The following is a 14831-nucleotide window of genomic DNA, read 5'->3' on the forward strand; positions in this document are numbered from 1 at the left end:
GTGTTTGCCATGTTAACCTTTGGCAGGTGACTGAGTTTGCTGGCATGGTGAACACTTGCGATCAGGACAAGAAATGGAGAGGGAACAGAAATCAGGAGGTAGCAGGGAGGAGTAGGAGGCAATGCAATAGGATACAGGGCAAGAGACAGGTTAAAGGCTGATTTAGGAGAATGTGAGCAGGAGCATGAGACAAGAGAGTTGGAGAACAGTGTGGTGGAGGGGGCATAGTGGACGCGATAAGCAAGAGCCTGAAGGAAAAGAGACGGAAATATGGGGCAAAAAAGTGAAGATATGATGTAAATGAGGTACCTGAAAATTGCAGAGAAGAAACCACTGCGCATGAATTACTTTGTTAATCTCTCTGAGGAAGGTGATTAAAAGGGATGGAGTAAGAGGAAAGAATCACTTTTTTTTTTTTCTTCTGCCAATTTCACAATTTCTGGGAGGTGGTTTGGCAAACTGGTGGGTGTTTCCTGCATGAATTGGGATAGTGTGGTCCTTCCCCTGCTTCTGTGGGGGTGCTGCGTTAAGTGTCTGTGAGGGGTATGTCCTCCTGTCAAGAACTTTGTTGGTTCCCTGTGCCATTAGAACACTGAAGGCAATGACTTTCAGCAAAACATTTGTAGATCTCTAGCTTCTTGCTGTAGCATTTAAGGCTTTACCCCTTCTAAAAGATGATTTACTTGGCTCAGTACTTTAAGATGTGACAGTAATCAAATAGAACGCTTGTCCTCAATCGAATGGTTTGTCCCAAGACCTGTTAAGAGTTTAGAGCAGTGAAATCATGTGATTTGGGCTGCATCTTATTCTAGGAGAATACTAGAACAGTGTCTTATTAGGAGAGGAGTGTGAATTGGAAAACTGAAAGGAAAAGGTATTCAGTACAAACCTGAAATAAATCCCAAAGTACAGAAAGTGAAACCAAATGTTCCCCCTAGGTTTGGGAACATTTGTTCCTAGAGTTTCATTTTGGCTCATTATAGAAATGTTCCCCAAGGACCAACCTAGAAAACTTGAATCAAAACTTCTGTACCCAGGGGAGGGTGTTCTTCTCCAGGGACTTTCTGCTATCCCATCTCCAGTGAAAAACCCATGTGAAGGGAAGCCACAGAAGATGTTCACATGAACCTTCCCTGCTGAGGGAATGTCTTCATTTGCACAAAGCTCTTTTCTGAACTGCTTTATTTTGGTGGGAGCTGTGAGCTCCAGGATCCACAAATAGTAACTTTTAGTGCTAGCACTAATCCTGTCAATCAGAATTCTTCTCAGAAATGCCATTAATTAAAATTCCCTGAAAAGGATGTAACTTGCAGAATGTTCACTGCAGCTTCCTCTCTCGATACCCATCCCAGCCGTGTGTTCACGTTCAATAACTAAATAAGACATAGGAGGAGAAGAGAGCTTTCTCAAGAGACTTTTTTTGTTATTACAGACTTATTTTAGCTGTGCTTCTCTGCCTGTTTTGAGTAAATTCTTTCATTTGTCATGTTGAATGATGCTAGCGGCTATCAAAAGATGCTTTAAATCTGTCCATTTGCTGTCTGTTGCAAGTGACTATTTTCTTGAAACATTTATGCATTAATTCTTTATGGATTATTAACATTTGGATCAGATCTCTGAGCATTCTGAAACCTTTTCCCAAAAGGGACAATGAACCCCACACATTTTGCAGTTGTTACAGCAGCTGGTAGCAGATACTCTGGAAGTTTTGCAGTAGCCATTTGACTGGATATCTCAGGAGATGTAGATTTGCAAGGAATTTGGGACTTATTATCAGTAAATGATGTCCCTTGGTAGCATGTTCTATAGCAGACACACCTGTATCCATGGTCAATGATGTAGGAGAGCTTATGTTCAATTTGCAGGTCATCAAAAAGGAACATGGCAAGTTTTGACTTTAAAATGTAAAAGCATTTGCCCTTCCAGATCACAACTGAACAGGGGAAAATCCTTCTTGAGTTGGCTGTTTCTTGCCGCACATCTTGCTGCTCTACTGGGGAGACGAGCTTACATGAAAACAAATGGTTATTCTGGAATAAGCTTGGCCTGTTTTTGTTGCCACTGATGTCCATGGGATCTTGAGTACTGCCTGTGTGAGAACATCAGACTCTGTGTGGAGCAAGTGAAGAACACAACCTTCTGTCTATTCCTGTGGGCAGTAAGTGCTGAAGAAAGCAGGAAGAGACAAGGAGTCTGATTTTCTGCTAATGCAAATGTCACTGCTCTGTGGTTACCAAATGGTTTCTGCTTAGTAGCATGAACATGGCCAAAGAAGGAAGCAAGTGCTATATTTGTGTGGCTGAGAATGACATTCCAGCCACATCTGCTCAGATACACACATACCTCACTTATTTGTTAGCCTGTACTTTCAAGAATAACCACGCAAAGACCTTGCAATCTACTTCCACCCAGTATCATAAGCTACATCCAGTCTTGCCTTTTTGTGGTGTTTAACCTTAGGAAGCAATTCTCTTGCCTTTCCTGTCTCATGCTGGGATGTGTTGAATGATAGCCTGTATCTAGGCAATTGTTATATCTGCAGTTGCTAGCTTCTATAGAGAGAGTCACTGGAGGGGGATGATTGTTCATGAAAAACTTGTGGTGCCTCACTGCTGAGATCGATGTAAGGCATTTTTTAGAGGGTTGAGAAGAAGCATGCTATTTCTTGAAACTTTGTAAGTCAGATGAGTCATTATTTACTAGTGTATTAGTAGTTTGATTGAAGGGAAGAGACAGATCCTCCTCCTTTACAAACACTCTCCTCTAATGTATATTAGCTTGCCTGGCATTATTTTAAAGACCCATAGAGTCTAATTCAAATTTGTAGTTAAGAACATTCATTGAGCATCTTAGCATACAGGATAGGGTACCCTGGAGTCTGGCTCTGGAGAACTATTCTGTGTACTGCTATGCCCACGGGGTTGGGAGTGGATTAAAACTGGGGTCCAGTGGGCTCCCAGCAAGAGGAATGCCAAAGGGTGGATGTTGGAGAAGGATTTCTTTCCTCCCTGCCCCTCATGTCCAGTATAGTCTGCAGCTGGGCTGGAAGAGGCACTGCTGACATCATGCTTTCCCTCTTCTCTGACTCTTTACCTCTAGATCCTGAGCACATCTGGACTATTGAGACCATCAGCCCTGTACATTATGCAGCCTGTGTGGTTCATGAACAGAAAATAGAATGGGGTGGGGAACTTTTTCCTCCATTTCACTTTTTCCCTGTGCATCTGTACTTATTGATACTTTCTTGTGTCACTGAAATCCTCCTCAGATGAGACCATGGAAAGATTAAGCTGAGTGCTTTATATCATTTGAAAACTAACAGCAGTATATACATATAGCTACATGTTTGAAAGATTAAAGATTGCATTGAAGACCTGTGGGCTGTGTCCTAACGGTCACAGGACCGCAGTGAAGCTGTCGTCATTCTTCAGCTGAGGTTGAGATGACACTGGAACTCTCTAATCCTTTTTAAGTAACATATTAACATATATAACATAATAGCATATTAAATACATTGAGAAGAACTGTTGGATTAGAAATTTCTGCTGTGTAGATTCATCCCTTTTGTACTTGGTTTATAAGGTCTTTCGGACTAAGAACTACCTTTTTGTCCTGCTGTTTGTATAGCACCTCAAATGCTGGGGCTTGACAATACCACTGCAGACCCAGTTGTAACACTGACCAAAAAATTCCTAACTGGGAGATCGCTGCAGCCATCTGGGAAGTAGAGCTCAGAGCAAACCATCCATGTTTAACAGAGCATGTAAATGTGTGCTCAGTCTGAAATCAACGGGCTTTAACTATGGTTTTTAAGATTAAACTTCCATGTGTATTGTTGCAGGGGAATTAATAGGTGTTTTTATTTACTTTAAATTCTGATGTTGTGTACTGATAAGCTGCACATAAGTGGTTAGGTGAGCAGTTCCCAGGAGATGAGGAGACAGCCCACCTCCCCTTTTTTAGGTCATCCTAGAAAATAAATTCCTTGGGCACCTGCTTGATGTTAGTGGATGAGTACAAGGCTTCCTGTGCCCCTCTTCTGTTGTTATGGTGGTTCTGCCAAACACCATAATAAAAGCCTCCTTTGTTAGAAGTGATTGAACATCTGAGGAAAAGTTGGAAAGTTTTTTTTTTTCAATGCTCCCTTGAGGTAAAGTTGGAAAGCTTTTTTTTTTTTTTTAAATGCTCCCTCTGTAATGTCTTCCTATATAAATAAACTACATGGCAATCCTGACATAAAAATTGAAGGGAGAAAAAGAAATCTGGAAGAAATGGATAAACAAAGAAATACTTCACCTAGATTGCTTCTTTTAAAGATGGTTTCCTCCTCCCATTTTCATAACTTGTGAAAAAATTAATTTGCACAAGAGCCAATACTGAAATCTATTGGCAAAAATCCCTAGATTTAACCTACCAGAATGAGATCCCAGGTTAACAGCCACTCTCTGTGGCTGTGGGGGAGTAAAGATGATGGAGCCAGATTCTTCTCAGTGGTGCCCAGTGAAAGGACAAGAGGAAATGGACACAACTTGAAGTACAGGAAATTCCATTTAATCATAACAAAAAACTTTTTTACTGTAAGGGTGATCAAACATTGGAACAGGTTCCCAGAGGGGAACAGGTCCCAGAAAGGTTTTGGAGTCTCCATCATTGGAGGTATTCAAAACCTGACTGGATATGGTCCTGGACAGCCTGCTCTAGCTGACCCTGGCTGAACAGGGGGGTTGGACTAGATGACCTCCAGAGGTGCCTTCCAACCTCAAACATTGTGTGAGTGTGAAATGAAATATTACATTTAAAGGACGGAGGAGGAATCCTTCTTTTTTATAATAGGTCACTAACACAGAATGCAGAAGACTGGATTACCTCCATTGCCCAAAGTGCACTCCAGTTGTCCTTTATGGTGCTCCCACTCTCCAACTGATATTATTTCACTTTTCTAAATGAGTAAATAAGTACTTGTGACTGAAATCTAGATGTCCTATTTCCAAAAGAGCTTCTTGACCACCTTGCTGTTGGGCAGTTTGGGATTGCTCCGTAATGGGTGGTGCAATGAAAAACACTTTCTATTTCCATACCACACCTAACTATGCATTAGGTGACTGAATATTCAGCTGGGAAGTGGCATAGCTGAGTTCCAGTGTTAGTATGAAGGTTTAATTCTCCAAGGTGAATTGTTTCTTCACATAGCACTTTGGTGAGCTGTGGATCTCTCTACTATGGGATTTTACTGAATGTTTACAGCTAGTGGAAATACTAATGGAAAAAAAGCTGCCATGGAGAACAGTAAATACGCATATTCCACCTTACCTGCCTTCTAGAAGTCACGAACTATGACTAGGAGGCTGGGAGAGTATTCATGGGAAGCATCATTATATGCTTTTCCTGTTCTTATGCTCTACCCTAAACATCTGATATCGGCCACTGTCAGGATACTGAGCTAGTTGGACACTTACACTGATGTGGTCTAGTCCCTCTTTTACTCTTAGGAAGGAATGTAGAAGAACATCCTAGAGCTAGGGTGCCCCTTGGGAAGATGTAGGCTGAAATCCCTTCAGGAAGAGAGGAGGTCTGAACCCGATCAAGGCCCTAGCCACTGAATAGTGGATAAAATGGGCCACCTACAGTACATAACTTTGTTAATTGGACTCCGTAACTTTATTTCTATTCAAAGCTACCTGGTGAAATGGACTCAAATTCACTAACAGAGTAAGAAGGAACCATGTTTTTTTCATGTGTGTGCTTGTGCATGCATATACTGTTCATCTGAAAGACCCAATTAAGTGTCAGAGGTCACGTTCTGAAGGCCTGGATGTGTTTTGGTTTTCCTAGCTGTGCTTTGGTTTCCCTAGCTACACAGTCAAGGTAGTAAAAATTCCCTCACTTCTTAAGCTGAAAAGAACTTTTCATAAAAGCATTTGTGTTTTTAAAATTGCAGTTAATAGATGCTGGGAACCTAGTTCCACTGTGTGCTTGAATGTGCAGTGCTGGGTGTATGGCTAGGTTTGCAGTGCTGTTAATGCCATTGTGTGAATGATAGCAGAGTATGAACCTAATGTTTATGGTTGGGGGAATTCTAAGGACAGAAGAGCTGGTAAAACTTTTGCCAGTTTTTACCATTGAACATTACAAGCCATAATGTGTCCAAACCCTAGTGATGCTTCTTGGATTGGAGGGTTTAGATTTATGAAGTCTGGATTCCGACCTGGACCTGAACTTCCTTCATGCTCAAGTTGTGTGGAAAGTTCCTGTTTGGTTCTTAGCCCTTTATAGTCATTTCACAGTGGAATTGTGGTGTGATGGAAGTTCTTCTGGATGGCAAATAGCGAGAGAACATATTTCAGTCATTTTATTGATATTATAAATTATGTTGAGCTCAATTCAAAAAAATGTTGCTTTAGGACAGAATGAATACAAGGAGAATAGCAGAAGAGGACGGTGCGACTTGAATATTAGTAACAATGTGGGAAAGAAAAGGAGACTCTTTCATGGGGCTGTCTTCAGTTTTAAAAATCTTGAAGAGGTTGGAAGAAAGCAAACAGTCTGAAGCAGCGAAAGCCTTTTAGACCCAGAAACTCCTGTAGTGCATGATCTGAATGTCATCCAGCTATTCCTGCTGAGAGTTGTGGTGCACACTAAGCAAATAGAAATAGGCAAAGTCAACTTTTCAGAGCAGTGGAAAAGTCTCAGTGAACTCAGTAACCTGGAAGGGCTTTCAAACTGTATATGAGTCAGAGCTCTATGGACTGATAGAGCCCAGTCTGCTCTCTCTATAAGCAGGAGTAACCAGTGAAAGGAAGATGATGGGAAGCTCTTGGCTGCTCTTTTCAGATCTTGATTATTAGGGATGTCCCCTCACACCGCTTTTCTCTGTGGTGTGGTATATGTATAGTAATGCTTACTAAGCACCAAAAGGGGATTCTGATCTCTTTTGAATCTGATATTAAAACTTATAATGGAATGAATCAAAATCTTGGCTTTGACCAGCCCAAAGCTTTCAATAATGTAAACCACCGACAGGTGTCTGTCTATAAAACCTAGCGACCAGACTCTGGAAACCATTTCTGAAGTTGCTGAACAGTCATTTACATCAAGAGTTCCAAAAGGTCAGTGAGAGTGTCCTCTGAATAACCAGATATTAATACAAATATGCTCTCATGCTCTGATCCTAAATTACTTACAATAAGCTTCAGTAATTTTAAATCATCTATTTCATCTGTATACCATATTGGCAACAGGATGTTCTATATGGAGATGCTTGGGTATGAAAATAATGGACTGTGCAGGCTCTCTGAAGAAAGCTTGCATTTTTTATTTTTAGTGTGGTGAGTCTCTGACCAAGTAGAGGTCTTTCTCATATCCTGCTTCAGTTACCTCTCTCTTTCAAATGCAAAAGTCATGCTCTGCATAGCCTCCTAGCTAGGAACTGTGCCATAGCTCTGATGGTTATTGGTGTCCTTCCTTGGGTGGCTTCTTGAGACAGGGTAACCACAACTTCATGCAAAAACGAGAAAGTAGGTATGCTGTATGTTTATGTGTGACCTAGATAAAACAAAAATTGTGCTTTTCCCCCCCTAATTTTTAACTTACCTTCTGATAACTGCTGACTGGTTAGCTGGTATTTTCAGAGAGCAGTTTCTCAGACTCCAAGATCTCTTTGCTGAGTGATATTGTCTCATTTAGAGTTGATCACTGTGTACGTACAGATTTATCTGGTTGTTTTTTCCCCCTGTACTTCTACTTATGAACACTGAATTCAGTCTGCCCTAGAAATTCGTTATTGTGAACAATTTCCCTGGCTCGTTGCACTGACTTTAGATTTTATTGTAATGAATAGTTTAGTATCATCTGGAGACTTTGTTCTTGTTACTATTCATCTGCTTTTGCAGAGCACTTCTGAACATGTTGAACACCACAAGTCCCAGTATAGATCCTTAGGGAGTTGCACTGGAAACTTTGCTCTGTTGTGGAAACTCACCAGCTAGTTTGATTCTTTGCTTCATATCTTACTAACCACAAGAGAATGTTCTGCTTAGCCCATATCAGCTTTACTTCTTAAAGAGGTTTTAGCGAGAGACTCCACTGAGAGCTTTTGGGAATTCCAAGTCTGCTTTGTCAAACTCTAGCTTATAGAGCTTTTGATAGTGTTTTTTCTCTGTCTCTTGCAAAAATTTGCTGCATTTTATTCTACTCTTTAAAAAAAAAAATCTCTGTAGAGGCTTTGCTAAAGAAGACTACCAAAGGCATATGAATGATATGAGTGATTTGGTTTTTTTTTTTCATGTGTGCAGTAACTATACCATTGCTAAACAATGCTTGCTCTTTGATTTCTCCACAGTGATCACCTCTAGTGTCTGGAGTCATCATTTTGAATTCATCAGCAGCTAGTTTGTTACTGAAAGGATCAGAGTATTTCCTCTGATTGCCTTCCTGTGAGTATGATTAAAGTACTTGCCTCAGATTTCCTTGCTAGTGAAATTCAGAAGTTTTTTATATTCCTTTTTTAATATCAGGGTTTGTTTTCTCCTGTGTGTTTGCTTGCTTCTTTGGGGGCTAATCCAAATCCCTCTGAAAGTCAATGGACAGCTCTGCCTTCAGTGGACAGCAGTTAGACCCTTGACTGTTATTCCTTTGGAGTCATTGTTGCCACAGACTACTTTCTTCAGAACTGGTAGCAGATTGAAAAGATTTTATTTTGAATTTTGTTTTCAAATCAAAAATCTTGGAATTTTACAATGCTCATTTTGCGAACGCATGGCTTTTTTTTTTCTTTTTTTTTCTTTTTTTACAGCTGTATCTATTTCTCTGTTGGATTTCAGCAAGTTTTCTGCTTGCAATGTGCACCTTAAGTCATATTTACTTGTGTGTTAAGCTCAGGTATTGGTGGTGTTACTGTCCTATTGTATTTTCTCTTCTTTTTAGAGCAAGCAGGCTCTGACGGGTCTGTTTGAATATGGGAGGTCCAAGTAACTGTGCTTACTGGCTATTTACAACATAGAAGACTTGGAGACATTTTTTGCAAACATTTTTCTCCCACTTCACTTCTAGAACAACAGAGCAAGTGAGTGCCCCGAAAGGGCTCACAAACCAGTTAAAAGAAATGTTTCTAATGTCTGTAAACTACAACCCTTTGGTATAAGGAAATTCCAGACTGGAGAGAAACTGAGGACTGGCTTTAAGTTAAAGCAGTACTTATGACAGCAGACTGATGGGGTTAGAAATATTGCACTGCGGTCAAGGCAGCTGCCTTAGATACCGGCATCCTCAGTTAACTCAGAGTACAGTGAGTTTCTTATTCCCACTAATGAGTGACCACACTCTCTGTGTGGCTGACCCTCTTTTGTACCTCTGCCCTATTCGCTGCTTTCTGGCTAGAGCAGTGTGGAGGAAGACAGTGACTGGGCTGGAGGCTGAGCGCTGGTTGCATTTCTTTTCATCTCAGGCAGCCTCCCCCCAGTCAGGAATGCTGGGTCTGGGCCCATTTTAGTTGTTTTTGTCATCGTCCTTGGGGAAGCAAACTTAACTTTACCTACACTTCTGAGAAGGTTTGTGTAAGTGCTGAATGGACTGATAATTGTTGCAGGCTGTTCTCTGCCCTGATTGCTCTGAGTTCTGTATTTTTTTGAGCTCTTAGGGAGTATTTGAGACTGGAGCCAGACACAGTCTGGGATTTCCAGTTTGTGGGAAATTTTGATATTCCAAAATTATGATTTCTTTCTGATTCAGAACAAGATAAAATTTCCCATAAAACACTTCTTCCAGTGAGATCACTGAATTTAGGCTCCTATATGCTTCCTTGGGTGCATTTGTGATGTACCTAAATATCTTAAAAATCTAAGCCAAGGAGATTAAGGCCATGGTTTCCAAAAGAGAGTGGGATCAGACATGCAAGTGCTCTACCCTGTGCTTATGATGAGACATTCAGAGATCAGTGACTGCCCTCCAGAGTTCCTCTGACAGCTTGGCTACTGGAGTGGTAGACGTGTCTAGGCGTGCTACTGTGGCATTTCAACAAGACTCTTCGGCTGCTCAAAACTGACATCTGCACTTCAGTGTATTTCTGAGCCAGTGCCTTATTTTGATGCATCAAGTGCATCCAAAAATCTGTCCCTCAGTGACTCATTCATCTACTTCAAGTGGAGAGCACAAGGAGAGCTTAATCTGTCTCATGCTAAAGTCCCATTGTGTTTGTACAGCACTTGTTGAAATGGGAGAAGAATTCTGTCAAGAAGGAAAAAAAGGCAAAATCTGATGATACATTCCACAATTAACCTTCTCTTCCCATTGTAAATCTGGACAGATGGGAAGATAATCTTTAGAAGACATGAAAGAAAATACTATGGAAAAAGCCTGTAGTTGCCTTTAGAAAATTATTAAAACAAACTATGTAGACCAATACACTCATTTCGAAAGGAATAAAAATGAACAAAATATCAGTGAAGAACTGGAAACAAGGCACATGTCTTTGCCTTTGTATAAAATGCATTAATATAGCTTGGTATTGATGTGACAGTCCTGTAACTCTTCTGTTGGTTAATTCTTGAATATAGCCAGGTCAGAGTTTTGAAGAGAAACTGAGACATGCTTATATAAATTGCTGTCACAACACAGTGATGCCTTATATGGTTAAAGTTCAAAGGGACTGGTTAACGATGATTGGTTTAATCTTCCTTGGAAATGTATATTTTGTTAAAAGTCAAGATACTCACTGTTAGGAAGCACTCTGTATGAAAGAGTTTGGTCAGTTCTTTTCTGAAATATTTTAGACTGAAAACATTTCTGAATAGCCTCTGATGGCTAGTTTTCTATAGGTTTTTTTTTGTGATAAGTTATACCAGGGTGTGTGTAGGGTCTTCCTTCTCTGATCTGTCTTTGTGGCTTGGAAGAGGAGATGCAGCACCAGATCTTGCCTCAACTCCATCAGTCAGGATGTGCTGAAACTGGGTATAGTTTAGCAGCCTGAGTTTCCCAGTAGGTTCTGGGACTTAAGGTGACCTCTATTCATGGCCGGGGCATTTTTTGGTAAAAGGTCTCTTGTGAGAGATGAGAACCTGGTGGTTTTTGTGTAGCATTATGTTCTTGAAGAGGTGTTAAGGCCAACTGTTTGGGGTTTTGTTTAGTTTAATACCAGGAGAGCAGGCTCAAGAAGTAATAACATTGTTCTTCCTGACGCAATTCACAGTCCCATGAAAATGTGATGGCTGCCTTTCACTGCTTGCTGAGTCCCAACTGGAGGGTATCATTTGCTAATAAAGTCTGACTGCTTGAAAGAAATATGCAGCTAATAGGCGGCTGAAACAAAGAAGAGCAGAGCATCCTTTAGATATAGAAAGTTATGCTTCATTTAAGGGTGAACCAAAACAAGTAAACCTGCTGTGACTCATCCAAAATTTTGGATGAAGAACATTTTTTATTTTCCAGGAATTACACCACCTAGGAATTGTAAAACTGACACACTGAGTGTGAGAAGAGCAATCTGCTTCTAATAAACCAAGGTTTGCCAGATAGAAGTTTAAGAACAAAAAAAAAAAAAAAAAAAAGAGAGAGAGAAGAAAAAAGAATAAGCATGAAGATCATATGTAGGGGCAGACTCACTGTTGCGCTCGGAGTGAAGGGAGCAGAGTTGATTATCTGCATCTTCCCAGTAGGTAGAGAGTAGATACAGCTCGCTGGAGAGGATGTGGCAGGAGCATGCTGCGTTTTGGCTCCGTTATCTGGCAAGCAGTCCTTTGGAGAGCAGTGCCAAGCACAGCTTAGGCACAGCAGAAGCTGTATCTTACTGTCTTCTGTGTGATATTAACCTTCTAAGGCAGGATATGTGCACGCTGAGGGGGAGAGAGGCTGGGCGCTGCAAGTCTTCGGTCTTCATTGATGACTGCTCTTTCTCAGCTCAGTCACGATAACCTCTCCTGTCACTTTAAAACTGAAATACTGATGCTTTGAACTTGCCAGGGATGTTGTTCACTTGTAGTAGTTACAGTTTATGGAGCAGCCTGAGCTGTTTCAGAGAGATGGGGCCGATTGTTCAGAACCCTGATAACCATTATAATGTGCAGCATTAAAAAAAAAGACTATTTCCCTACTTCCCAAGACGTTGGGAGATTTTCCTTGCATACATTACTATAATGTTTTCTGATCATGGGATGAAAGAGGCTTGGTCAAATACTTTTAGATCATCTGGAAGCAGGAAGTAGCTAAAATCTCAAAAGGACATCTTTTCTCAAACTAATGCTGTAGACTCAGGTGCTGTGGAGGGTAGTCTTAGAAGTGCACCAGCCCAGTTAGATGTTTATCTGAACTGAGTTTGAACTCCCAATTTCTGGAAATTCCCCTATGTCTGTTTTCCAAGAAGAGCCTGATCTTTGCAGTTCTTTTGCACACGAGTGCTGTGGGTTTGGAGCTGTTAAGTCTTTGGCCTGACTCTCACTTTCACTACAGTCCCTTTACACAGTACAAGCATTTTGCTTCAGGGATCTTAAAATGAGAGTAGATGACATTTAGTAGCGTAAAAGAGAAACAGGTCCCTTAAAAAAATTAAAAACAAAGAAAGAAATTGGCCTTCCCTGAATTGCTTGAGTGCTGACCTTGAAAAAGCCCTGAGAGTCTCTGCAGGCAGACTGACATTTTTTTAGGAGAACAGATACCCCAAACAGCAAGAGATTACCTGAGGCAAGGGATTTTTTTTCTTCCTTTTTAAGAGAAAATTCTTTTCCACTACACTTGGTACCCACATGTCTGTCTTACAGCTCTATTTTCTTGTCACACAACTTCAGAACTGCTGGTGTAATTTTCTCATCCTTCTTCTTTAGGATTTTTTTTTCTTCAACTTCGTTGTTATAAATTTTCGTATATTTTTGTTATATGAAACATGTTAAAGCATTCCACTTGTATTTTGAATATGGGGGGGTTTATGTGGGGGCAATGTTTAAATATGTTTTGAGAAGGGAGGTAAGAAAAACTGTCATCCATCAAGTGGTATTAGTCCAACTGTGAAAGTTTGATAGAAACTGAATCTGACTGTTAACGCAGACATGATACAAATTAGCTGTGACTTTATGATACCAGCTGTTTCTCTGACAGGGTAAAAGGGCACATAGCTAGAATAGCATCTTTTGTTGAAAGTAGTCTTTCCCTTTGTTAAATGTGGGAGCCTCGGGGAAAAAATTGTAGTCCTTAGTTATGTGACGTGCAGTCTGCAACATGTTCGTGGAGCTTGGGGGGCTTTTTGCTGATGTTTTTCAAACATAAGTATTGCATTTTTGCTAGTTTTATCATTGAAAGACAAATCTCACTGTCATGTTTTTGCCTTGTGTTAAAACCAAGGACTCTTTTCTTTACAAAGAAAACTTTGAATGGGAAAACCTGAGAAAAATCTGCGAAAAAGAAACCACAAATCTCAAAATGAAATTTAGGTCCATTAATTATTTTTATTCATTGAGCCCCACCAGTTATTTTTTTGCTTACTAGAACTTGCTGGAGTTTTTATTCCATGCATTTGTCTAAAACTAATAACCAACAGCTGATTATTTGATAGCATTAACAGAGTACAGTTTATTGAGGCAGTGGATTAATCATGACCCAGATGCAGGGATGCCAGAGCCAGCTTTGTGCAGTCACATCTTGGGCCGTAACTCCGTCGTGGTGCTACGTGGCTGTTCACAGCTTCCCTGCCAAATCCAGTCTGGTGCCATGCCCGAGCCAGTCTGGTGCCGGGGAGCCCAGAGCACAGGAAACACACGACTGATGCACCTGAGGAGCTCTGTGCGGAAGCAGCTGAGGGCTCGCCTTGGTGCCAGAACTAATAACACACTGAGATGGTTCTGAGCAAAAAAGCCATTTGGGTGATTTTACGTCCCTATATATTTGTGTCCCTGCTGTGTTTCTACGGCCATAACATTACCTCTGACTACCTCAGACCACATAAAGTAGGCTGTAGAATGCAACTAAACTGAAACAATGTGATTTATTAAGCAATTGAGTTAATCTTTCTTCTGCTGCTTGACTTCAGAGCCAGTAAATCATTGGTAAGTTTTAAAAAATTATTACTACATGTAACAAACATACTCCAATTGAATCATTCAGGAAAGAAGCAATATTAAGAGTGAGGGTATGTTATTAGTACACTGGTGTCTAACTAGGAGTACTAAGAGGCCCTGAATTTATGCTAGAACTACTAAGAGAAGCAATATTTAGGCTGAATAGCTTACAGACTTTCTTAGACTAGTGGTTATCACTGCTAATGCTAAACTGAAAAAGAAAGCATCTAAAAAGAGGTACCTTTCAGAGCTGTTTTATTTTTTTTTTAAGGTGCCATGCACTGACTTTTGAACTTGGAGCAATATGAAGGGCATTGCTCCTTCCCAGCTGTAAGTGGTGCTCCTCAAAGGAAAGAGGACATCACTAGCATGAAGGTGGGAAACTTGCTGCAGAGCATAATTTCTATTTCAGACAGGTGGAAGTTAGAATGACTTGAAATGATATTTTGGTCACAGCAGAAATTATCATACAAACCCTGCATATCTCTGTATGAGGAGTAGAGAAGCTTCTGTATAAGCTGCTGTGGGAGATGGTATAATGGAAAAATCCAAATCCTACTGAAGATTCAGAAAAGGTAGGCTATATGGACCTAGAACTGTAGCAGGCATATGGATGAAATGGAAGAGTTAAGCATGTTGCAAAATACTAATTTCTACTCATAAACTTCTTGGAGTAACATATGCTTAAAAATAAATACATTTCCAGATGAAAGTTAGGGTTCTAATAGCTGTTGTGTTCTTCATCCATTGCTGGTACTGAAGTAAAGCACAAAATAGAAAATTCCAAGTGCTAGT

General features: G+C 40.5%; 1 protein-coding gene across 8 annotated transcripts in view; it reads left to right on the top strand.

The window, feature by feature from the left end:
• The window catches only part of CALD1 (caldesmon 1), a 194967-nt gene that overhangs the window by 70908 nt on the left and 109228 nt on the right, over positions 1–14831 (top strand). For 5 of the 8 annotated variants that reach the window (XM_064515456.1, XM_064515450.1, XM_064515486.1 and 2 more), the window contains one exon: positions 8339–8432. The exons of 2 other annotated variants lie outside the window; for them this stretch is intronic. The gene's annotated coding sequence lies outside the window, so the exon portion shown is untranslated. Of the gene's footprint in view, positions 1–8338; positions 8433–9038; positions 9062–14831 lie in introns of those variants that run through there. One more of the 8 variants, XM_064515478.1, reaches the window with a different exon arrangement.

This window comes from Dromaius novaehollandiae, chromosome 1, assembly GCF_036370855.1.
Source record: "Dromaius novaehollandiae isolate bDroNov1 chromosome 1, bDroNov1.hap1, whole genome shotgun sequence".
Lineage (NCBI taxonomy): Eukaryota > Metazoa > Chordata > Aves > Casuariiformes > Dromaiidae > Dromaius > Dromaius novaehollandiae.